This window comes from Furipterus horrens, unplaced genomic scaffold (genome assembly GCF_987537825.1).
Source record: "Furipterus horrens unplaced genomic scaffold, mFurHor1.1.pri manual_scaffold_9, whole genome shotgun sequence".
NCBI lineage: Eukaryota > Metazoa > Chordata > Mammalia > Chiroptera > Furipteridae > Furipterus > Furipterus horrens.
The window spans coordinates 38,610,574-38,638,250 of NW_028327179.1; the positions used below are offsets into that span (position 1 = coordinate 38,610,574).

At 36.0% G+C, this 27,677-nt stretch overlaps 1 pseudogene; it reads right to left on the bottom strand.

The window, feature by feature from the left end:
* Window positions 1-15,335: 15,335 nt before the first annotated feature.
* LOC150001630 (rho-related GTP-binding protein RhoA-A-like) lies at window positions 15,336-15,766 on the bottom strand (annotated as a pseudogene).
* Window positions 15,767-27,677: the final 11,911 nt, after the last annotated feature.

The following is a 27,677-nucleotide window of genomic DNA, read 5'->3' on the forward strand; positions in this document are numbered from 1 at the left end:
TATCTGATCATCTATGGGGTTCAGGAAATTACAACAGGGCAGCTGATGGTAATTCCAACAGAGGATTTTGCAGTGTTTTGAACAGTAGAAATGAGTCTGGGAGAACTATGTCAGGTCCCAAGGTGCCTACTTTGAAGGGGGCTGAGGTGTCATTGTCCCATGTACAATGTTTCTTGTATTTTCTTTAAAAAATGTCTCTTTTTCATATTACATGACTTAATGGCCAGACTTTCTCTTCCTTAAGCCTTACCAGCCTTATCCCCAACTAGTCTGTGCCACAGTTTAACCCTTGCTATGTGCCTAATCCCTCAGAACAGGAGATGGGCCAGATCCTGAGGGGAGAACTATTGCCTTGATGGGGAGGGGCCTCTGCATTGCTCACCAACATGAGAGAAGTATTAGCTCTTCATAGAGGTCAACCACTTCCATAGGCTCAGAAGGTTCAGAGAAATCTGGGCACTTAAAATCTTAGAGGATTTCTCCCAGATGTCTTCATTTCCTTTGTTAGGCTCTGTGACCTAAAAGACATGCTTGGCTAGAACACTTAACCTTTTGAAGCTTAGCTGCTCAAACTATTATATTCTGGGCTTGGCCTTCTGCCCAGGATACACTATTTTGTCTGTACTCCTGAAGTAGGAGATGAGGGCTTATTTTTGCATGTTACCAAAGAGGTCTTCAGACTTTCATACCTGATTTTAAAATGTTTGGTATCTGCCTTCAGTATTTCATTATCTTTCTCTACACCATGAACAAAGTTTAGAAATAATCACCCAGTCATACTGCACTTTAATTATTTCCTCCATAAGTTTCAAGTCCCTTATACATTGTACCAGCTAATGCATTTTCAAGTTAACAAGGAGAGTGCCAGGGGCTATTTTTGCCCCACCAGTGATGGGAGTGGGGATCATCCAAGCAGGGAGTGATCCAGACTCAAATACCTAATTATTATCTACTTCTTGTCCACTCTTTTAGACCATTCTTAGACCTTGCTGTCAAGGAGCTTAGGTACTTAAAAAGGTGCCCTCTGGCACAGGCATTTTGTAGGATTCATTTATTTTTATAAAACATCATTGCTTCCAAGTACTGACCTTTTCTGGTCACTGAAATAGATACTCCGCCTGGAAATTCTGGAGAAAGTAGTTGTGAAATCTCTACTGCATTAAAGCTTAAGCCCTTAACAGTACCTGATCCTCCTGCTGACATTCTTGAAGGAAAACAATGTTTTAAAGATGGTTTTATTTTTCCATTTGTTTCTCTACCAGCCTGCCTCCTATCCCAAATGTAATGACCAGAAATACACTCACAATGTAGTTCGAAATTTAGATATTGTTGACAAATCTCTGAAGATTGCAACTAGATACATTCTATGAGGGGGAACCCACAAAACCTAGGATTATCTTCTGGAGAGCAGCCCCCTTGTTGTACAGGCTTCCCCTGCTTGGTGAGTGTCCTAGGAACCCATGTGTATCAATGTACCAGCTGGTGTTGTTGAGAGTGGCTATATTCAGCTTCAGTGAATTTTTTTGAAGACTTTTTCAAGGTGTTTGCTCATTTCATGACAGATGATTTACAAATGCACCTGCCCACACTGCCCTGAGTTTTTAACAGTTTTTGACCAAAATCAGCATGGCCCCTTGCCCTATCCTCCCTATTCACACCCACTAAGCACTAAAAGGCATTAAAATTGACGAGTTCAAAAACTGTTTTGAGCCATGGGAAAAAGGTCTCAATAGGTATATTGCATCAGATGGAGAGTACTTTGAAGGTGACTGAAGTATAAACATGTAAAAATAAAAACACAATTTTTAATAAATAAATCCTGTTTACTTTGGGTCCCCACCCTCATATGTCCTAACTGAAGTGAAAAAAAGACATTTCGAAAGTATATTAGATGTTTTGGTTGACTACAACTTTCCAACAGCAGGTGAGCTTTCCTGCTGCTGGCAGAAGGCCTTTAGAATGGGTTCTGTAGTTTTATTTTCTCCATCTTGCATGTGGATAATTGAATCACAGTTTGCTAACTGAGACAACTTTAGTTGGTGATGCATGTATCATTCTGACATTTTAAAGAAATTTTGGTTTCTTCAGCCATGGAAAAATACAATTAAAAGCTTTTTGGTGTTCTCCAAATCAGTTTTTTTATTTTTTATTTTTCTAGAATCTTGATGATATGTTTAAAAGCATTTTTTTATGTTAATAGTAATATGGCAATAATACTAGTTTATTGAACACATACCAGGTCCCATGTATTAGTTAGAACATGATATATATCTTCTCATTTAATCTGGTTTTATACTAGAGGAAACTAAGGCTTAGATAATTTGATTATTTGACTTAAATCATTTGAGTAGAAAGAAGTGGTGCTGAATGGTGAACCCATATCATATGTTATAAATCCCATGTTATTAACTGCTATGCTAAAATATTCCACATATACCCTTCTGCCTCTTTAAATTTTCTGCTCCTAGCACAGCATTGGATACTTAATAATGTAGAAAATAAGTGTTCATGGAATTAAATGGCATCTTAGTTATAGGGAATGGCCATTACATATAATTGCATGAAAAGTTATTTGGCTACCTTGAGCATAATTTAAAGAACTCTTTTTCTACTTCTCCACCTGTTTTCTTTTAATGTTTTCTCTTCCTGCTTTTTATTGAGGCATACTTGACATACAATAAACTAAATATATTAAATAGCATATTTGATAAATTTTGACATATATGTATACTCATAAAACCATGACCACAAACAAGAAGTGAGTATATCCATCACCTGGAAAGTTTATTTGGACAATTTTATAATCCCTTTAGCTCACCTCTCATCCCTCCAGACAACCACTGATCTGTTTTATGTCACTCTAGATGAGTTTGCATATCTAGAACTTCATACAAATTGTATAATAGAATTTGCATTTTTTTGGTCTGTATTATTTTACTCATAAGAATTTTAGATGCATCTGTGTTGCTGCATCGATCAACAATTTATTTCTTTTTGTTGATGGGTAGTATTTCATTGTGTGGATATGCCTCAATTTCTTTATCAATTTACATGCTGACAGACATTTGGGTTGCTTTTGGTGTTGGCTATTACAAATCAAGCTGCCAAGGATATCAGCGTATATGTGTTTCTCTGGATATTTGCTGTCTTTTTCTCCTGGGTAATTCCTAGAGGTGAAAGAGCAGGATCATCTGATACCTGCATATTTAACTTTTAAGGAAACTCTTGGCTTGTTTCCAAAGAGATTGTACCATTCATATTTTCACCAAGTATGTGAATGTTCCTGTTCTTCTGTATCCTCAACTGTATCCTTGATATGTTAAGGCTTTAAAATTTTGATATTCTAATAGCCGTGCTGTGTTATTTCAAGTGGTTTGAATTTATAGTTTCTAATAAACTTTGTGGGTCATATTTTCATGAACTTATTTATGAACCTTTCTCTTTTTAGTAAAGTTCATTTTCAAATGTTTGCCCATTTAAAATACCAGTTTGTGTCCTTGTTATTGAATTTTGAGAGTTCTTTATATATTCAGAATATAAGTCCTTTATCAAATATATGCTTCTCAAATGTTTTTTTTCCCAGTGTGTGACTTGTCTTTTTATTTTTTTAATCTTTCAAAGTGCTATAAGTTTATAATTTTGATGAAGGTCCACTTATTAATTTGTCCTTCTATGGAATATATTTTTTATTTCATAGCTAAGAAATCTTTCCTTAACCAAAGAAATTAAATATTTTATCTTATGTTTTTTTCTGCATTTTATACAAGTTTTTACATTTATGCTTATGAAACAATTTCAGTTAATTTTTGAATAAATACAATAAATATTCATTTTTATTTAGATATTCAGTTGTTCCAGCATCATTTGTTGAAAAGACTAACTTCTGCCAATAAATTGCCATTGGTACCTTTGTTGAAAGTCAGTTGTCCCCAAAGGTGTGAGTCTATTTCTGGGCTATTCATTCTGTTCTAGTGATCTATTTATCTGTACTTGTGCCAATACAATGTTGTCCTCTTTATGTAGCTTTGTAGTAAGTCTTAAACATATATCTTGTCATTCCTCTAACTTTGCTCTCTTATTTAAAGTTGTTCAAGCTACTCCAGGTATTTCATGTTTCCATATGGATTTTTAAATCAGTTTATAAATTTCTACAAAAACATAAGCTGCAGTTTTGATTAGGATTGTATTGAATCTACAGATCAATTTTGGGAAAGGGACATCTTAAAAATAGTGAGTGTTCTGACCCATGAAGTTACAAACAATTATGAAAGTTTTATGTATTTATTCAGATTTATCCATATGTATTTCACATAACAATACTATTATAAATGGGATTGTTTACTATTTTCAACTTTTGATTGTTGCTAGTATATAAAACTCCAACTGAATTATGTATATAATATTACATCTTGCAACCTTGCTAAACATACTCATTAGATACAATAGATTTTTTGTAGATTTTATCATTTTCTACATCTATAGTCTGTTTTCTGTGAATAAAAAAGTTACTTTCTTTACAACCTAGATGCATTTTGAAAACTTCTAACACAATGTCTTGTCCAAATGATGAAAGTAAACATCATAGTCTTATTCTTGAATTTAAGGGAAGCGCTCATTCTTTGACAATTACATATGATGTCAGTTGTAGGCTTTTGTATATGCCCTTCATCAGATTGAGGGAGTTCTTTTTTAATCCCCAAATTTTTGAGAGATTTTTGTCAAGAATGGATTTTAGGTCTTATAACCACGGAGAGACAGAAAAGACCGCTAAATCACAATGTGACCGGTAGGGAGTGCAAAGATGTGAAAGGGCTGGCTGGGCTTACATGGGTGGCAGCTGAAGGGACTGAGAAACAGCTCAGCAGCTGGGGGTTCCCCCTGAGAAGGGCAGAGTCTAAACCCCGAGATGAGCTTCCCAACCTACAGCAACAGAGTGGAAAGTAAAATAGTATCCAGCTGTGAAAAGTGAAAAGCCACAGGGTTTCTTGTTAGCTGGAGAAAAAGAGCTCTTAAGTGGATCACATACGAAAATATTTTGGCCACCACTTACCCTGGGCTTGAGCGGAGGGAAGGCAGAGAGGACTGGAAATGCTTGGGGAGAGTTTGGTCTGGTGGCTTTGAGGAAAGAACTGGGGAAGAAGCTGACTGGGACCCAGTGCTGACCCATCCCAAGTACTGCAGACCATCCCCCCCCCCCCAAGTGGCGTCAGCCTGAGGAGAAGCAAAAGCCTAGCCTACAGGAATTAAGCTGCCACACTGACGGTCCTTAAGCCTGATGGCTAATCACAGATTGAATAGATTAATAACTAAAGAAGTCAGACAAAGGCAGTAGATCCCTGGAAGTCTCCAACAGGCTGCCTAGGCCCAGACTGGTACAGGATATGACGCCACCAGGGGCAGACCCAGGGAGTGCAGATCATTCTAAGAAGCACCAACAAATAATAGGAGTCACAAAAATGGGAGACAGAGAAACAACCCCCCATCAAAGGAAAGGTGGAATCCCCAGAAAGAGTGCTAAATAAAATAGAGGGGAGCCAACTATCAGATATGGAATTCAAAACATGGATTATGGAGAAACTCAATGAGCTCAGCGGAAAATACAAGGAACTCCAGGAAAATCTACAAGGAACTTACTGAGAATTAGATCAGCATGAAAAAGGACATAGAAGCTATCAATAAGAGCCAGGAGGGAATGAAGAATACGATCTCTGAATTGAAGAACACAGTAGAAGGAATTAAAATCAGGCTAGAGGAAGCAGAAGATCGGATCAGTGAGCTGGAAGACAATGTAGACAAAAAATACCCAGACAGTGCAACAAAATGAAAAAAAACTGAACAAGACTGAAGAGGCTCTAAGACAGCTGCAGGACAACATGAAATATAATAATATCTGTATCATAGGAATTCCAGAAGGAGAAGAAGAAGAGCAAGAGATAGAAAACCTCTCTGAAAAACTAATGACAGCAAACATCCCTAACATGAGGAGAGAGTCACACAAGTCTAGGAAGCACAAAGGTCCCAATGAAGATGAATCCCAACAGGCCCACTTCAAGACACATCATAATTAAAATGGCAACATCCAAAGACAAAGAAAGAATCCTAAAAGCAGCAAGAGACAAACAACTAATAACATACAAGGGAGCTCCAATAAGGCTATCATCAGATTTCTCAGCAGAAACATTACAAGCCAGAAGGGAATGGCAAAAAACATTCCAAGCAATGAAAAACAAAGGACTACAACCAAGAATACTCTACCCAGCAAGACTCTCTTTGAAAATGGAAGGTGAAATAAGGAGTTTCTGAGACAAAAGAAGGCTAAAAGAATACATCTCCACCAAACCAGCATTGCAGCAAATGCTAAAGGGTCTGCTTTAAGAAGATGAAGAAACAGAGAGAGACAGAGAGGAACATGAATACAAAGGGGGAAAATGACAATGAATAAGTACTGAAAGAAAGAAGAAACTTCTACCATTTGCATGGATGGAACTAGAGAGAATTATGCTTAGCGAAATAAGCCAGGCAACAAAAGAAAATTACCTTATGCTATCACCTATTACAGGAAACTAATGAACAACACATACAAATGAGCAAAATTGAACCAGAGGTATGTAAACAAGGAATAAACTAACAGTAACAAAGGGGGAGATGGGAGGGAGAGGAGGTAAGAAGGGGAAGGGTCTAGTCAAAGAACATGTATAAATGACCCATGGACATGGACAACTGGGTGGGAACTGAATGTGGGAGAAGGGGAGCAGGGTGTAGAGAAGCAAGAGGGGGGAAAAAGTGGGACAACTGTAATGGAAAAATGAAAAAGTAACATTTTTAGTGGGGGAAAAATGAAATTATAAAGAATGAAAATGCAAGTTCAGTGAATATTAGAAGGACAAAGATTTTCCTTCATGCTGTATATTTTTCTCCCTATCTGATCCCTCCAGAGTTTGGCATTCTAAAGAAGTAAGTAATGAGCTAACTTTCTTTGCATAAAACTAATAAGACCAGTTGTTAATACAGATTTTTTTGACTAAGACTTTGACTGGAATGTCATGCCTAAAGGAGACATGCTTGGGCTCTGGTTGTTACAAAAAGCCCTGTGGAACTGGGATTGACTTTCAAAGGTAATAAAAGCCCATGAGATAAAAGGCCTGGTACCTTGGTTGGATGTGTGGTCCATGGCAATCTTTCCAGGGAAGGCATGAGTGTTGTTTTCCTGAGAGATGGCTAGAAGGGACCTTAAGGTACAATGGAAAAGCAGAAGGACTTGGAAAAGACAGGTGTTTACAGGCAAGGCTGAACGCCAGGTATGTGGTTCTGCTTCTGTGCCCTGAAGGGTAGACTGAAGGTCACCCTAAATGTTCCTTGTGTAAGTTCCAGCAAAGTAGAAGTAAAGATCAGAAGTGATCATTTGCTGCTCTTGTTGTGTTTATGCAAACGAACAGGATAAATTAAAAATGGACTTAATGCAGTCCCTTTAATGACAAGAAGGGTAATCTTAAGGAGAAAAATCGTGATTCAAGAAAAACCACAATGCTCAGTGGTAGACTATAAATTAGTGCAGCTAATTGTCTTTAAAGTTTCTTCTCATTTAAAATTTGTTTTCATTTGAAAGTTAAACTATGTCTGTGGTATCATCAAAGATGTTTAACTTACAGGCAAGAAGAATGTCAAATGCCTTGCAACTGGATATCTTTCCGATAAGACAGTCTTACAGATTTAGAGACTTGTATGTGGGTTACATAAATTAACATGTGTTTTCTGTTTTCAAAGACCATAAGCCTATGATATCATTACCTGAGTGATTGTCTGTACATATAGGCCTCACTTAATCCTGTCTCCATCGCTGCCTCCTGAGACTCAGTGGTTTGGCTGAAGTAAGTGGCTGAGTTGGTGAAGAATGGGGTGGTCTTTGGACTTCATTTTAAAACTGGTTTCTCTTTTGTGTCCTAATGGCTTGGACAGAAAGAGCCCAGAGATCCAAGAGGGGGGAACCTAAAATATTTCCCTCAGCCCAAACTAAGTATAATGGGCAAAAGGGTTTAGGACAGGTGAGATGTACCTGTCACACCTTCCTCCAAAGAAGCCCTTTTTTCCCCTAATGTGGGACATTGAAAAATTAATATCTGCCTTTTGTCATCTAGTGGTTATAGATTGAATGATGTCTTTTAACCCCGTTGCCAAATCTGTTGCCTCCAGAATACAACAAGGATGCCAGCCTGTTAAATCAAGCATGCCATTGTCCGGGGACAGCCTACTGACCTGGAGTCTGCACGATCCTTCCCCATGTGAGAAGGCCACCCTCCCTTCCACACCCCCACTCTTATCAGTGATATCTGGACCCAAGAGTAGGTAGGACGACGACCATGTCCAGCTTGAAGCAGTTAGAAGAGCTCGAGACATTTGCCCATTGTCCTTTATAAGATTATAAAAGGTCTTAAGTCTGAGTGGGAGGGACTGTTATTTTTTATTGTTAAAATAATTAATTAATTAATTATTTATAAAAGAAGAAGAAGAAGAATATATGAAAGGGTTAGGCAGGAGAGCTTGTACGTATGACCCATGAGCATGGACTTGGGGGAATTTTTGGGGGGAGGGCGGTGCTGGGCGGAGGAGAGCAAAGGAAAAAAATTGGAACTATTGTAACAATATAATCAATAAAATATACTTAAAAAAAGAATTGGTTTTAATTTTATCAATGCCTTTTCATTGTTTATAGAAGATTATGTGATTTTTTTCTTCATCTTGTTGATAGAGTTAATGACTTTAATTTTCTAATGAATGAACCCTACATTTGACATTATACTTTTATGTATATGTAGTGTCATATAATTTTATGAATTTTGACAGATGCATACAATTTAATCTATCCACCATTACAGTATCATAAAAAATACTTTCATTGCCCTAAAAATCCACTGTGCTCCTCCTGTTTCTCTATCCTCTCCTTTTTCCAAATCCTTGCAATCACTGAATTTTTTTTTTTTTTTGTAGTATCTCTATAGTTTTGCCTTTTTCAGAATGTCCTGTAGTTGGAATCATACTATGTGGCCTTTTTGGGTGGACTTCATCTAACAAAATTTATTTAATGCTTCTCCATATATTTTCATGGCTTAATAGCTCATTTTCTTTTTATTATTGAGTAGCCTATTGTTTGCATTATAGGACATTACAGTTTGTTTATCCATTTATCCATTAAAGAACTTCGTAGCTGTTTCCAACTTTTGACAATTAAAATAACACTGCTATAAACATTCAGATGCAGGTTTTTGTGTAGATATCAGCGTTCTACTTATTTGGGTAAATATCTGACTGCTGAGAGTATGATAAGACTGTGTTTAGCATTTTAAGAATCTGTCAAGCTGTATTCCAAAATGGCTGTACTATTTTGCACTCACACTATCAGTGAGTGAGCGCTACCTGTGTGCCATTTCCTAGTCAGCATTTGGTATTTTCAGAGTTTTGGATTTTAGCCATTCCAATATATAATTTCATTACTGTTTAATTTGCAATTACCTAATGATATATGATGTTGAGCATCTTTTCTTAAGCAAATTTATTTGCTCTCTGTGTGTCTGTTCTGGTGAAGCATGTGTTTAGATTTTTTGTAGTTTAAAATTAGGTGGTTGAATTTTAAGAATTATATGCATATTTTGGATTGAAGTCACTTGTCAGATATGTGTTTTATAAATATTTTCTTTCAATCTGTAGTTGTCTTTTTATTTAACAGTGTATTTTGCAGAACAGAGATTTTTAATTTAATGAAGTCCAAATTGTCATTTTTTAAATTTTATGGATCGTGCTTTGGTGTTATATTTTAAAAATATCATCAAAACCAAGTCTCAGATTTTCTTCTAAATGTTGTCTTCTAGAAGTTTTATAATTTTATATTTAAAATCTATGTTCTATTTCGAGTTAATATGAGTAGAATATTTAAGGTCTATGTGAAATTTATTATTTTCCATGTGGATGTCCAAATGTTCTAGCATTATTTGTTGAAAAAGCTATTCTTTTTCCATTGACTTGTCTTTGCTCTTTTGTTAAAGATCAGCTGATTCTACGTTTGCTGGTGTATTTCTAGGTTCTCTATTCTGTTCAATTTATCTATTTGTTTATTCTTTTGTCCCTACCACACTGTCCTGTTAAGTGTAGCTTTATGATAAATGTTAAAGTTTAGTAGCATCTGTCTTCCAATTTTGTCCTGTATTGTTTTACCTGTTCTAGGTTTTTTGCCTTACTATATAAACATTAGAATTAGTTTGTTGATATCAAGTAATAACTTGCTTGGATTTTGATTACCAAATTGAATCTATAAATCAAAGTGAGAAGAACAGACATCTCAGAAATATTGTCCTTCTATATATGGACATAAATTATCTCTTCAACTACTTAGGTATTTGATTATTTTATTTTATAGGCATTGTATCTATTTTGTTACATTTATACCTATTACTCCATTTTGCCCAAAGTAGAAATCAAGAGCTTTGTTCTTCAATAAGTAAACTTGTAGCTGCTTTTAAAGAACCAATGGAGTTTGAAACCTGAGTCAAGGTTCCTGTCCAAGTAGAATTGCACTCTTGTTGCTACAATTATTTTCTCATTCACTTAGTCAGCCTTTTAATTAGTATTTATTGAGTTCCTACTATAAACCAGGACCTTTGCTAGGCCTTGGTGATACAGTAAGGAATAATACATCATTATTAAATTATATATTTTGATTATCACTTGGATCGCATAAATGATAAAATTTCCAACATAGGAAAATAATATATTTGGAATGTTCATCTTGGTTCCTATTAAATTCATTGTTTTTTGTTTTTTTTACAGGAAGTTTAGAAAACTGCCTTCATTCTATTAGTAGTTGGAAAAATTAACTGGTACACAAAAAAGTTTAGTCATCTGGAGAGAAGAGAGAACCGAGTGCCACCCAAGAGAACTGGTGACTGCTCTGGGAAGGAGCCTGGATACAGTGAGGAGAAAGAGCACTGTGGACTAGAGCCAGATCCTGCAGTCCAGGTGAGACAGCTTACGCCACCTTCGGAGGTGTCTAAGTTTCTCAGGCATGAAACCAAATTCCTATTTACTTATACCAGCTCTGGGGAGGGGGTATTGGCATATGTAGGATCAAAAACAGGTGATACAGCCATCTTTAATTAGAGAAACCGACAACGTGGGAATTTAAAAAAATGAATTTTCCATCTGACTTTATTTTCAAATACACTTACTTTTTAAAAAAACCAATACATTTGTGTGGGGATGACAAACATTAGTATTAGGAAATCCAATTATATAAAAAATACTACATCTAGTCAGGTGTAGATATATTTATTTTTTGGTAACATACATTAAGTGGCACAAATTACACAGTAAGTATAAGGTAACTAACATGAAACCACAGAACTGTAACTTTGCCACAGCTGCATGGACTTAGGCCTTTCTGGCTGACCACATTAAAAAAAAAAAAAAAAAAACTTGGAGATCATTCTAAGAAGCACCAACAAACAATAGGAGTCACAAAAATGGGGAGACAGAGAAACAACCCCCCATCGAAAGGAAAGGCAGAGTCCCCAGAAAGAGTGCTAAATGAAATAGAGGGGAGCCAACTATCAGATATGGAATTGAAAGCATGTATTATGGAGAAGCTCAATGAGCTCAGCGGAAACTACAAAGAACTCCAGAAAAACTACAGTGAACTCCAGAAGAACTATAAGGAACTTACTGAGAATTATACCAGCATCAAAAAGGACATGGAAGCTATCAATAAGAGCCAGGAGGAAATGAAGAATACGATCTCTGAATTGAAGAACACAGTAGAAGGAATTAAAAACAGGCTAGAGGAAGCAGAAAATCAGATCAGCGAGCTGGAGGGCAATGTAGACAAAAACTCACAGACAGTGCAACAAAATAAAAAAAGGCTGAACAAGACTGAAGAGGCTCTAAGACAGCTGCGGGACAACATGAAACGTAATAATATCCGTATCATAGGAATTCCAGAAGGAGAAGAAGAAGAGCAAGGGATAGAAAACCTGTTTGAAGAACTAATGACAGAAAACTTTCCTAACATGAAGAGAGAAAGAGTCATGCAAGTCCAGGAAGCACAAAGGGTCCCAATGAAGATGAACCCAAACAGGCCCACTTCAAGACACATCATAATTAAAATGCCAACATTCAAAGACAAAGAGAGAATCCTAAAAGCAGCAAGAGACAAACAACTAATAACATACAAGGGAGCTCCAATAAGGCTATCATCAGATTTCTCAGCAGAAACACTACAAGCCAGAAGGGAATGGCAAAATATATTCTAAGTAATGAAAAACAAAGGCCTACAACCAAGAATACTCTACCCAGCAAGGCTCTCATTCAAAATGGAAGGTGAAATAAGGAGTTTCTGAGACAAAAGAAGGCTAAAAGAATACATCTCCACCAAACCAGCATTGCAAGAGATGATAAAGGGTCTGCTTTAAGAAGATGAAGAAACAGAGACAGAGAGGAACACGAGTACAAAGGGGGAAAATGACAATGAATAAGTACTGAAAGAAAGAAGGAACTTCTACCATTTGCATGGATGGAACTAGAGAGAATTATGCTTAGTGAAATAAGCCAGGCAACAAAAGAAAATTACCTTATGCTATCACCTGTTACAGGAAACTAATGAACAACACAAACAAATGAGCAAAATTGAACCAGAGGTATGTAAACAAGGAATAAACTAACAGTAACAAAGGAGGAGATGGGAGGGAGAGAAGTGGTAAGAAGGGGAAGGGTCTAGTCAAAGAACATGTATAAGTGACCCATGGACATGGACAACTGGGTGGAGACTGAATGTGGAAGAAGGGGGGGCAGGGTGCAGGGAAGCAAGAGGGGGAGAAAACTGTAATGGAAAAACAAACAGAAAAATTTTTAGTGGGGGGAAAAAATAAAAATATAAAGAATAGAAATGCAAGTTCAGTGAATATTAGAAGGACAAGGTTTTTCCTTCACACTGTATATATTTTCTCCCTATCTGATCCCTCCGGAGTTTGGCATTCTAAAGAAGTAAGTAATGACCTAACTTTCTTTGCATAAAACTAATAAGACCAGTTGTTAATAACGATTTTTTGACTAAGACTTTGACTGGAATGTCATGCCTAAAGGAGACATGCTTGGACTTTGGTTGTTACCAAAAAGCCCTGAGCAACTGGGACTGACTTTCAAAGGTAATAAAAGTCCACGAGATAAAAGGCCTGGTACCTTAGAAGAGACCTTAAGGCACAATGGAAAACCAGGAGGACCTGGAAAAGACAGGTGTTTACAGGCAAGGCTGAATGCCAGGTATGTGGCTCAGCTTCTGTGCCCTGAAGGGCAGACTGAAGGTCACCCTAAATGTTCCTTGCGTAAATTCCAGCAAAGCAGAACTAAAGATCATAAGTGATCATTTGCTGCTCTTGTTGTGTTTATGCAAATGAACAGGATAAATTAAAAATGAACTTAATGCAGTCCCTTTAATGACAAGGAGGGTAATCTTAGGGAGAAAAATCAAGATTCAAGGAAGATCACAATGCCCAGTGGTAGACTATAAAGTAGTGCAACTAACCGTCTTTAAAGTTTTTTTCATTTAAAATTTGTTTTCATTTGAAAGTTAAACTATGTCTGTGGCATTATCAAAGATGTTTAATTTACAGGCAAGAAGAATGTCAAATGCCTTGCAACTGGATGTCTTTCCGATAAGACAGTCCTACAGATCTATAAACTTGTGTGTGGGTTATGTTACATAAATTAACATGTGTTTTCTGTTTTCAAAGGGCATAAGCTTACAATCTCATTACCTGAGTGATTGTCTGTACGTATAGGCCTCACTTAATCCTGTCTGCATTGCTGCCTCCTGAGACTCAATGGTTTGGCTGAACTAAGTGGCTGGGTTGGTAAAGAACGGGGTGGTCTGTGGGCTTCACTTTAAAACTGGTTTCTCTTTTCTATCCTAATGGCTTGGACAGAAAGAGCCCAGAGGCCTGAGAAGGGGGAAACCTAAAATATTTCCCTCAGTCCAAACTAAGTATAATGGGCAAAAGGGTTTTGGACAGGTGAGATGTACGTGGCATACCTTCCTCTAAAGAAGCCCTTCTTTTCCCTAATATGGGACATTGAAAAATTAATACCTGTCTTTTGTCATCTAGTGGTTACGGATTGAATGATGTCCTTTAACCCTGTTGCCCCCAGAATACAACAAGGATGCCAGCCTATTAAACCAAGCAGGCCGTTGTCCAGAGACAGCCAACCAACCTGGAGTCTGCACGATCCTTCCCCTTGTGGGAAGGCCACCCTCCCCTCCACATCCCCACTCTTATTAGGGATTTCTTGACCCAAGGGTAGGTAGGACGATGACCATGTCTAGCTTGAAGCAACTAGAGGAGCTCGAGACCTTCGTCCATTGTCCTTTATAAGATTGTAAAGGGTCTTAAGTCTGAGAGGGAGGGATTGCTATTTTTTATTGTTAAAATATTTAACTAATTAATTAATTATTTTAAAAAAAGAAGAATATATGAAAGGATGAGCCATGGGCATGGACTTGGAGAGGGGATTGTCGGGGAAGGGGGGGTGTTGGGCGGAGGGGAGCAAAGGGGAAAAAATTGGAACTATTGTAACAATATAATCAATAAAATATACTTAAAAAACACATAATATTATATTTTTATAATTAAGAGAGTTACCTTTATTAAAGCAATTTTCATCAAAAGTACTACCTATGAACATGAAAAAAAAAAAAAACTTGGATTGCCCACTCAAGAGCTATGCCAATGAAATCTGTTTAGGAGGAAAGTTCTGAAGTGGTGACTCACTAGAGTACCTTGCAGCTGACAGATGACAGGCAAGCCATGTTAGTTATAAGTAGTTACAGCCTAATTCACAAAAGTTACCATTTTATTTTTCTAGAGAGAAGCAAGAAATTAAGGAATTCCTTGAATTAGCGCCTGGTGTGTCAGGTGGGAGTGCAGAGGAGGGCTGTTAGAGTGGTGTCAGAAGGACCCTGGTGGGTCAGGTGGGTAGGACATCATTAATAATCATGGTTGGCTTCTAAGCACTGGTAGCAAGGTGATTTCTGATTTGTAATCTGAGGTAAATTATAGAAAAATGAAAAAGGAGTGATCATACACTAAGATTAATAAACAGCACTTCAGAATTAACCACGTGAGGGTTGTACTTGCAGCAGGGTTTCACAAGACAAGGCACTCAGATTTTTCCTTCCCATGTCTGGCCTGCAGAGCAGCTCTTTGGTCTTTGCCAACACTCCATGTACCTGAAAGCACCAATCCCGTTTGCCATATCTCTGCCTTCTTCCCATTTTAATGGCTCCTGCTTCATCTTGGCTAGCTCCTGACTTGTGTACTCATCACTCTGAAGATCCTTCTTGTTCCCAACCAAGATGATGGGCACGTTGGGGCAGAAATGCTTGACTTCCGGAGTCAATTTTTCTGGGATGTTTTCTAAACTTTCATGGTGGTCAATGTAGAAGAACATCAGTATGACATCGTGTTGGGGTAGGAGAGGGCCCTCAAGCAACCATAATCTTCCTGCCTAGCTGTGTCCCCCAAAGCCAACTGTACATGCTTTCTATCCACTTCAATATCTGCCACACAGTTCTTCAACACTGTAGGTACATACATCTCCGGAAACTGGTCCTTGCTAAAAACAATGAGCAAGCAAGTCTTGTCACAGACTCCATCACCAACAGTCATCAATTTCTTCTGGATGGCAGCCATTGGTTACAAATGTGCTGCAAGACCCACAGCCTGTGTGGCAGAAGTTTTACAAAGTGCCTTGAATTTCTCAGATGAAAGGCACCAAGGCAATGGCTCCAACTCTGGCCTCTCTGCACCGAGGACACTTGTCTGCGAGTTGCAAGCTCGGAAACTAGGGCGGGTGTCTGAGGAGGCAGCAGTGGACTAATGAGAACCAACGGGGCATGGAGCGCAGGGAGTGCGAGTAAGCGAGGACAGGCGGCCTACTGTTTTGTGTTTTTGTTTTTGTTTTCTTTTTATGGCTCTCATCCAGACAAATTATTCTGTGGCTCAGTTTGAAGGGTCTCCCTATCCAGCATGTGCTAAATAACTTATAAAGTGTAAGTTAGTCATCTGATATCAATGAACATCTAAATCAGAGATGACCATTATATTTACATGAACATTTACATACTAACTGGGGGAATTTTTAAAGATTATAGATATTTCTAGGGTAAAAAAATAATTTATTAATATAGGCATACCTTGGAGATGTTGTGGGTTTGTTTCCAGACCACCACAATAAAACACATTATAATAAAGAGCATCACACAAATTTTTGATTACCTAGTGCATATAAAAGTTATGTTTATACTATATTGTAGTTGATTATGTGTGAAATAGCATTATGTCTAAAAAATGTTACATACTTTTTTCTAAAAAATGCTAACCAACATCTGAACCTTCAGTGAGTTATGCTGGGGGCAGGTCTTGCCTTATGTTGATGGCTCCTGACTGATCAGAGTGATAGTTGCTGAAGACTGGTGCTGTGACAATTACTTAAAAGAAGACAATGAAGGTTGCCACATTGATTGACTCTTCCTCTCCCTTGAACACTTAGAGGCCATTGTAGGGTTATAAATTGGCCCAATTCAATATTGTTGTGACCAGTCAGTGGAGCAGCCAGTACACACACATTTATCAATTATGTTCACAGTCTTATATGGGTGCAGTTCCTGGTGCCTCCAAAGAATTACAATAGTAACATCAAAGATCACTAATCACAGGTCATTGCAGCAAATGTAATAATAATAATGTTTGAAATATTGCAAGAACTACCAAAATGTGACACAGAGACATAAAGTGAACAAACGTTGGAAAAATGGTGTCAATAGACTTGCTTGAAGCAGGGTTACTACAAACTTTCAATTTGCAAAAAATGCAATATCTGTGAAGTGAAATAAAGCAAAGCATAGTATATAATGAGGTCTTTCAAAGGTATCTGCACAGGAAAAATAATTGGGGAGAAACTGATTTTAGAGAGGGGATGATGCTATTCCAATGTAAATCTAGGCCAACATTTCCTAAGAGTATTATAACTACTAAAATCTGTTCATAATGTAACCTTTGACCTCTGGTTCCATGAGTAATATAAAAGAATATCGAAAAAGGCTAGGATCATTAAACTAACATAATCTCAATAAATTTTATTAGATTATGGTGTCTAATATGCTATGGAAGTTAGTGCAGTGTAGGGAAGACTCAGAAAGGAAAAAAACTGTCCAGAGGTATTTTTAAAACTACCAAGTTACAAAAATTTGCCCAATTTTTCTCAATTTCATTCACCCCCATCACCTTAGGCAAGTGGAGAGGTCATTAATGCAATATTTATAAGTACTTAGAATATTCAGCCTAGTGCGTTACAGAAAAAGGTACCCATGTTTTAAATATCATGTGGGTGTTTTTTAACAGGGAAGGAATAAAACAATTATTTAATAAACAATGGAAATGAGAGGAAGCCACTATTCAAAGTAAAATAAAGCAAAGTAAAGCAAAATTAAATGAATGCTTATTTGCAGGCATCATTCCCAGAGAAGCTGAAAGAAATTGGGTGGTAAAATTTTCAGGGGGTACACACACCGGGTTTTACTTAGCATAAAAAATTCCCTTAAGAGATTACAAATATTTTATATCAATAGAATCATTGTTGCAATTACCTTAAAAGAACTTGATTTTCCTTACTTTGTGGGATGGTGTACAATTTTCTACTGCATTTTAGTTATGTCTTAATCACAGAAACCTAATGCCTTATAACACTTATTCTGTGCAGGTAATGTCTGAAGCACTTTAGGTAGATCAGCTTTATTAATGATAAAAACAATCTTACGAACTACCAAATTTAAGCTCAAGCAGGATGGCTTGCATCTGAACAGTGAGCGCTGATTTCTGCTTACTAGGGGTGACATGTAGATATTTTGAATACCAACTAACATAATGGGGGCTTCACTTTTAAGGCACTGATACCTATCCAATTTCTCACCAACTACATATTTTACTTTAGAATTCGTAATGATGACATGCTTCATGCAACAGCAGAAGATGAAGCTGGGGCAAAAGAAGAACACAAAGCTGTTAGTCTGGAGAGGAGTCCTGGTCCCGCTCTGGTTTCTTTTCTTCCTCATTTAGCCTTTCAGTTTTTCTATAGGTTCTTTCTCTACTTTTCAAATTAAGTGGGAGACATATTTTCACTCGATGTAAAAATTGAAGGGTTTTTAATACCATTTAATTAATAAATAATTGTAAGATAGTTCTAGTTAGAATAGGGGCTCTATAAGTTGTATTGAATTTGACTGTCAAATGTCAGAGAGACCAGCCTCTCAATGAGACTTGAGTAGACTCAGAAAAATATGAGAAATTTTACCACATCTTTAAAATAAAAATATAATTTCTAGATAATAAAATGATCTCTGTCATGTGAACAAATGATATGGACACTTAAGGAATAAAGTATTAAAAGAAGAAATGTGGAGAGACATTTGGTAAGGTCAATGACAATATTTTCAAGGTCTCCTTTAAACTTTACATAAAGTAACCTGAATTAACCGAGTTAAGTTATTGCCTCAATAATCTTATGTTCCCAAGATTGACTGCAAATATAGTTAGCACTGGGAAACACTATTTCTGTTGAAGTCTGGAAAACATTCAGAGGAATCAATTGCAGGGTCTAGGAAAGCTGGCAGCACTAAGACCTACACATTCATCTGATGATTTCACTGACAACTTCAGCAAAGTTCACTGCACATCACTGACATGCCCCTGATCTCCTATGAGGTCATAGGACACCATAAGGCTTTCATCAAAAGGAGCCTGGTCTCCTGCTCCGCTCCTCACATTCTGCCTCTACCCTCTATGCTGCCACTTATGTGGGAATTAGAATTGGTTTGAAGAAAGGTTTGCCAGAGGATTTACTGATTTATGCCCAGAGAGAGAGAAAAAAAAAATGCTGGCAATTTTATTTCATGAGCCACTAAAAGTTAGAAGAAATATCTGTATCAATAACATTAAAATAACATGACTCCACGGCCAAGGTATCTGCTTGGCACCTCAGCTTTAGATGGGCAGCTCTGAGTCTCTGTCGGGCACCATCACCCACGTCAACCCTGCTGCCTCTTCCTGAGGGGTTGGACAGCCATTGGGCATTTTTATATTCCTGCTAACTCAGTAGCACCTGGAACTCATGAAGGCTACATATAGCTGCCCAGCTGCCCTGTTGTGTAATGTGGCAACTGTTCTGTGTTCTACTGTGTTGTATGCAAAAGGGGAATGTCCCACTCCTTTCTGTGTTGCACTCTGTGAAACAGATACATGCTAGTGTGTCTTTATGACTCAAAATCTCCCAGAGTATTTTTTTTTAACGAAAAATATGCTTTTCTTTATTGCAGTCCTACTTCTAAAAGGAAGTAGGGTAAACCTAAGTCCAAGACGATTTATTGCATGAACGGTAACACACTATTTATTTTTTCATCTTAATATATTCTTTCTTAAAAGCTGTGTAGTCCTTCATTTTAGTGTCAAACAGATTCAGTTGCTATTACCCACAAATGTAGTCACTGTTTCTGATGTGTTGTCTCTGATGACTGATGTTGGCAACCATGATTTGCCATCCACAATCCATTGTTGCTTCACGCTGAACGATGTGACTTAAGTGTGCAACTGTAGTGTATTGTACTCTAATGAGTAATGAGAGCAGACACTCTCTGATGTTGACTGTGGGTTCGCTTTGTATGGAAATAGTGCTAGTTTATATTTTAACATTAGAAATATTTTAACCACGTTTTCTAAGAGTTCAGACAAAGAAAATAATGATTATAACACAAATGCCAGCATGGCTCAGGCATCACTGAAAAAGAAGACTAAATAATTGTTATTTTAATGGCAGATGGAAGGACATATATAACTGGATTGGGGCGATAATAAAAACAACATTTGTGATCGGGCATGATGTCAAAGGAAGGGTGAAAACACGTATGGAGATGGTCTCACAAGTCTCATGTGAGACAGGCAAATACAACTAAATAAGTAAAAAATGTTTTCTCTCCTCAAAAGACACTAAAACCTGGTTGAAAATAGTGGCTGCTGAGCTAGGTTGGGAATACCCCACAAAGGAACATGCATTATCATATTGTTCTCTGTTACTCTTTGAAACTCAGTGAAGTTACATTTCCTGATTAAGAAGTTGCAACTAAAATGCTCTAAGGAGAAAAAAGGGAAATTTTGATCATAGTTACGTTGGTCCCTTATGTGATAAAATTAATTCTGTCAGATCTAACTACCTATTTTTTTTTTTTTAACGTTGGGAATACTGTGTTTTGATGTGCATGTGTGCACATATGTTTGTTTGCCAAACTGAAAATATTTTTTCTCTTGATGGAGGTTTTAAGCCCACTCACATTTATTTTTAGGGTTGATTGGATTAGTTTCAACTGCATCATAATTTATAACTGTTTTTTGTTGTGTTTTCTGTTTTTCTTCATAGAATGAACATTATCTTCCCTTAATTAAAAAATGCATACTTCTCAAAGTTGAATGGTTTATTCTACCTTAGAACTTATAGTTTCTTTAATGAGTTCCAGTCTCTGTTTTTTTAATTTAATCTTAAACTATCTGCCTTATCAGGGTTTTTTTTTTGTTTGTTTGTTTGTTTGTTTGTTTTTGGTGATATTCTTTAATACCTACTAACTGTCTATATAACAATGAAACTTTCATGTTTTTCTCTTTGCATTATTTCTGTGATTGCAAATATAAAACACAAAGGTGGGTCAAAATGTACAAGCTTCCAATTATAAAATAAATAAGTCCTGGAAATGTAATGTACAGCATGGCGACTATAGTTAATAATACTGTATTGTATATTTGAAAGTTGCTAAAAGAATAAGTCATAAAAATTTTCCTCATGAAGAAAAACATTGGTATCTCTGTGTGGTAATGATTATTAACTAGACTTGTTGTGGTCATTATTTCACAGTATATACATATACTGAATCATTATGTTGTATACCTGAAACTAATATGTCAATTATATTTTTATAAAAATATACACATAAGTGACATTTATATAGTAATTCCTCCTCATCTCTACCTTAATGGGTATATCTGTATATTTTAAAAAATGCCTGTTGTCTATCTTTCTTTGAAAATTTCAGCCATATCTTGGTTGGTTGAAGCTCCTGCATTTTTTAAAAATCCATTTTGATTTTTAGTTTTTAATTTCTGATCCTAAGTGGCTTCTTATATCTTCAAATGGTTACTTCAATATTTTAAATTCTGTTTGGTGTGTAGATCTATACTTTTCTTCGGGCTGCTGGTGTTTGTGTGTGTGGAGAGGTTTTCTCGTTTAAATTGTGTGTAAATTATTTTCTGGTTTTCTGGAATAGATCTCTGCAGACTGTACTTTTCTTGTGTTCATCTTGAATGATATTAGGGTATTTCACAAGGTTCTTGTTTTAACAGCATCATTTACTGATATTTTACCAAAGAACTTGTAATTTAGGAGCATTTTCTGTTTGGTTTTGGTGGTAGAAAAGAGGTTGGGTGTCTTTTGTGTTGCAGAACCCTACATTTTTTACTTTTTTTCCCTCTTTTTCCACTTAATTCCAGAGTGCACTTCTCCCTTCTTTTTGTTCCTTCTTTCTTCTCCACAAGTTATAGGTTTGGAATACTGTTTTTCTTTTTAAATAAAAAAATATTTTGTCTTCCAAAAATGACAGCAATACTCAGTTGAAAATAGTGGTCACTGAACTAGCTTGGGAATACTCCATTAATGAACATGCATCATCATATCTTTCTCTTAATTACTCCATGAAACTTGGTAAAGTTACATTTCCTCATTAAGAAGCTTACCTCATTTAATAATTTCCCTCTTTAAATTGGATGCCTGAAATGGAATCCATCTCTTTAAATCCTGCACCTGTCTCTTTTTAGGATGTCTGGTTATTTAAGAGCATGTACTTTGAAATCCTCTCCCTGCTGTTTGTTGTGTGATCTCTGTTTTTCTTTTCCCAGTAGTATTTCAGATTTAGTGTAGATTTCATCTTTCCTGTGGTTGCTTCAGCTTACCCTCAGGCTCCTTGGCATGTGTCTCTCCTCTGTATGTATGTCTTGCAGTTGTTTCTGCCTTTCCTTGCCTCAAAGCTCTAAGATGCATGGGGATGGGTGGGAGCATAGGGCACTAAAGCACTGACAGTCTTAGGCTTTTTCTCTCTTTATTCATAGTAATTGGCATTCTCTGCAAGTCATGTTGAGGGTGTGATTTTGCATAGACTTCATTGGTGAACAGTGCAGTTAATCCTGTCCTCTGGAAAGACATTCAGGATGATTTTTACTACACAGTTTCCATTGTCTGTAGCTACCCTAAAGCTTTGTTATCAGAGTATAATTTCCTTGGCAATACAAACATTTAGTAAGCACCTTTGCCTGTGCTTCCAGCTGATTCAATTTTGCTCTTTGGTTCCCTTGTCCCTCCCTAAACTGAGTGGTAGATGTAGATGTGAGGCTCACTCTCAGTCTGGTTTTGTGATCTCTTATTCACTTTATGCAAAGGAGAAAAACTTTTCTAGCTCTCTTGTTGCTCAAAGCCATTTAAAATTCAATCTCATTTGTTTGGGGTCTAAAAACATTCAGCTTTTCCAGTTCTTCAAATCTAGGATATTCTTTCATTTTTACTTGCTGAATGATCTTTATTTTGGTGTGTGCTTGTTTAGCTCTTTTCTTTCTATACATTGTTAGACTCAGCCAGTATTAGCCAGTGCACACCTGTGTTGGGATCTAAAAATCACTTTTGGCACATCCCCTGACTCACTAGGCATGTGGTTAGCCTCCCATATCATGGCAGCAACAATTTTGCTGCTTGCACAACATGGATTACAACATGTCCAGCCTTCATTATTAATTTCCTTGAAACACTTATAAGCCATGGTTGAACAAATTACTGCCTGTATGCCAAATCTGGCCTTTGACCTATTTTGTAAATAATGTGGTATTGAAACCCAGCCATGGTTTTTCATTATGTACTGTCCATGACTGAGTACAAAATTGCTGAGTAGTTTCTACAGAGATCATACAGTTCTTAAAGCCTAAAATGCTTATCAACTGGTCCTAGGGAGAAGAAGTTTGATGACTGTTGCCACATATATTATGTTTTTGTTGTAGACAAAAAAAAAAAATCATCTCAAATTGCAGATGAACACCACAGTACACATTTCTGAATTATTTGAGGTGAACGGGGCATTCTATGTAATGAATGAACTCTGAAATTTCAGAGATTTGACATCATAAAAATAAAGGTTTATTTTTTCACTAACGTGAAGTCCAGTGCTAATTATATTCTCGGGCAGTTCCTTCTCAAATGGTCACTTTAGAATCTAAACTTTCTCGATCATGTTACTGACATTTTGGAGCTTTTCACTATCACCCACGTGGTGAGGAGAAGAAAGGAATGAGGACGCAATGGACAATTACTTATCTTGGTCTGAAAAATTCACCCACTAGTCTCATTCTTATTTTACTGGACAGCAGAGTCACAGGACTAACCTTAGTGCAAAAAACCAGAATGATTAGGTTTCTTTAATAGGCAGATGCCCAGGACAGTTCCTTTACCTCTTTGCCTTTAGTTTTCAGTTTGTTGATGGCACAAAGGAGTTCCCGTACTTTATGCTGAGATCAGTCTTGCTTTTAAATGTTTATTTGTGTGGTTATTTTAACAAATGTTCACAGATTCTTTGGTTCTCTTTCTCTTAAGAGGCAGAGCTTAATACTCATCCATATGATTGTTGGCCGTGTGTATTATTCTAGGTATCTTCAATATTAGGGCAGTGTCTGATATGTAATAGATGTTACTTGTTGAATGGAAAATGGCAGAATTTTTCATAATTTATTGGAAAGGCATACTGCCACAGAAATAAATTGATAAATACTGTAATTAAAATGAACCTCAAATACTTGCAGATGCAAAGCTAAGAAAATTCTGCAAATAATAAAAGTGACCAGAAACAAGGAAAATATAAAAGTTTAAAAAGTAAGGAGCAAGTGGTCATGAAAAAGAAAAGAAGATTGGATGAACCTGGACAAAGAAACATCTGGAAGCAAGAGGAAAAGTGATTCTTTTTTTAAAATTAAAGCTGAATAAGGACTTTCACCAGACCTCTGGAGAAAAATTAAATATTGACATCAGAATGGACTCATAATTTGTGGCATATATAAATCTTTAATTGTCTTCTCTATAAGATTTCAAGTTGAAAAATGTAAATGTTTTCATGTTAGCCTGTGTTAAACATAAAGCAAAACTTAGTAACGTGGGTGAGGTGGTATGTAATTGAGATCAGAGCTATTTTATATAAAGTGATCAAAAAAGGCTGCTCTTATAAAACGACTTTTGAGTTGAAGTCAACAGGAAGAAAGGGACTAAGTCTTGTGGATACCTAGAAAAAGAGTGTTCCAGAAAGAGGGAAAAATAAGTGCAAAGGTCCTGAGTAGGAGTATGTTTATCATGTTTGAGGAATAGTAAGGCATCAGAGTAATGGATGGAATAACAGTAATAAATTAGGTCAGAGAGACTGTAAGGGTTATTCTTTGTAAACTATGGTCAAATTTTTTGTTTAAGAGAAAAAGAAAAATTTAAATACTGCAGGATTTGAGCAGAGCAGGGAAAATATTTGGCTTATATTTTAAAAACATATTTGGGCAGTACTGTGAAGGCTGTAAGAGGGCTTTAGGATGTTATTGAAATATTCCATGTGAGAGATGGTGGTGTCTTCTACTAAAGAGATAAAGTAGGGGATCAGGAAGGAAGTTGTCAGATTCTTATATATTGTCTTATAGTTAAATTGTGGACAGTAATATTGTACCTTGTTCTAAAACACAGCTTTCATAGGTAATACTGTAGTACCAATAAATTGTCAGTTCCACAAGAAAAGGCATCCCAGCACCTAGAATAGTTCCAGCAATATGTGAACTCTTCAGTAAATACTCTGTGTGGAATGAACGATTTAAAGAATGAATAGGTAAATACAGTAAGTCCTCACTTCATGTTGTTGTTAGTTCTATAACTTTATGTAAAATGGCCTATCATGAAACCAATTTTACCATAGGATAAATGATATAATGAAGAGTTAATTTCTTACAGCATCTTATCAACTTTATGGCAAAACAGTGTTGAACAAAACAACATTACTTAAGAACCTGATGAACCACATATTTTATCCTTATGCAACCAGTTTTAATACCATTAATATCCTAGGCCAGCTCCAAGAAAATTACTAAAATATATTTATCTGCATTTCCCGATTCTGCATTTCTTTTCATTGTATGCACTTTGTTATCCATAGTTAAAGGGTACAATGAACTTTTAAAAAGAAGTAAGCTGCACAAGACTTACTAAATTCCACATAAGTAATTGTTCACCACCTTACTAGATCTTATAAGCAAAATAATGTATCTCCTGAGTGACTATATTGCAAGATTGCCATAATATGTGTCATAGGCAAGGCTTCTCTGTTTACATTGATGCATAGAAAACTCATGGGCAATCCCTTAAAATTATTTTTGAAACCAGACAGAGTATAAATCAATAAGCAAAAACTGCTAACTATTATGGCTATTCCCTTGAAAGGCTAGCTTTTAACTAATTATAGTAACCCTATTTAAACACAATTATTTTTCCATAAAAATTTGTTTCTTTTCACTATTGTAGCAGCTCTAATCCTGGGAAGAGTTTTACTTTTTGTATCTGTTAAATTTATTAGTTTACATAATTCTCATCACTGTTGATGGTTCTGAGTATTTGTAGAAATAAGAATATATCAATACTTTGCATTGATTCCATAATCTTTTAAAATGTTGTAAAAACAATTCTGTAAAATCAGTATGAGGTCAAAACATGAAAATTTTAGGTGCAAAATGGTAGAATACTCGCAATTTCATATACTTCAATCTAATGTTTCTGTCTGTCTGTTCTGGTAATAGAATGATGCATTGTGGACCCATTCATACTGAAATTTGAGGCATGTTTTAAGAAGAGAGCAACTTTAAGCCATGACTGTTTCATGGTCTTGCTCATCCTTTATTTTACTGTTTAGAGACCATAAGATTACTGGAGCTCTGTTAGAATTGCAGTGATCCTGGGAATTTAATTAATCTAGGGCCAGGCAGAGAAAACTGAGGAATTAGCATTATATTTTTATATCCCCTCAATTTCTATTGACTTGCATGTAACCTGGGATTAATCTTCTGCTTGACAGGACTGACTTTGTCTTGATTTATAATGTGCTCTTGCTCTTTGCTAAGGGAAATGTTAAGTTAGAATAAAAATATCCATATTAAATAATTGTACCAATAAAAAAGTCAAAACACTTATTGCATAAAAAATTTACACTTTCTTTTTCCTGGAACACTTTGTTGTAGTGCTTAGCAAGATAATTTTTGTCAACCAAGAGCTAAATTGCATTCTTTCAAATTTGTAAGCTGCAAGTTCCTTAGGATATGTAGATTTCTACTTGGTAAATAGACACCATAGCCGTAAAATAAACATAAAGCAAACAAAACACTAATTATGTAACTATTGCTAAAGGAAAATGAGAAAACTGTGACAAATATCAGAGAGTATGGATTTATATTTTATGTATTACCTTTTACATATATTTTTATGATTAGTCTCTGCTTTACATTCCACATAAGAGAAATTACTTATTTCACAAAGGTGTTAAGAAAGATTTTTAAATATTGTGATAGATTTTTGTTTTTGTAGATTTTCAAAGTGAAAGATTAAGTGGAGTATTTAATTAAACAAATATTCGTGTTTTAAGACATTTTGCCTGATGATGTGGCAGGCGACTGGGGGTGGAAAGAAATGTTTCCGCTCAAAAAAATTTATAATAACATTTGGAATACAGGACCAAAGAACAGAAGTAATAACCTACAAAAACACAAAATTAAAAAAACAATTTTTGGATTAGAGGGCATAAAACATAGCAGTAGTAGTAATTAATCAAATTAATTTTCTAAGTAACTGCATTAAAAGCTCAACATTGGGAGAGTTTATTTTAGGTGTGTGGTCAGATGTGACAGCAAAGTTATAAACCATAATAAAGGATGGTATTTGCCACACATTTGCCATTTCCCAGTCCTAATGACATAAATTCATGGGGACAATTTTATTAAAAAAATGAATGACTTTTAAGGAAAGCACCAGCAATAATCATATTATTATTTTTACAGTGCTTGCAGAAATTAATAAAATTGGGCTTATCATGTTATCTTTACTTTTTTCATAGGGAAGAATATGGCAGGGGAATTAATCCTATTGATTTGAAGATTTTCAGCATTCCTGGCAATCTTCTTGAAAATTGAAGTGTAAAAACATCTAAATTAGTGTCTGCCTTTTGTTCATTAGTGCTGAAATTCTCATTTAATTTAAAGAATAATTGATCTACTATTGACCAGAGTTAATTTTATATGCTACTTCCATAGCTATTTCACATAGTTAAGGTTTCCTGTGTGCAGGCTGATTTATTAAATGTTTTTCCTTCTTTCTCTGATGAGTAGTATATAAACCTGAAACTCTTTTAATTATAATTTTTCTTTATTTTGTTATGATTTTGTGCCAATGATAGATGTAAATATTTAAAAAATCTCTTGAAATAGATGCCTAAATATAGA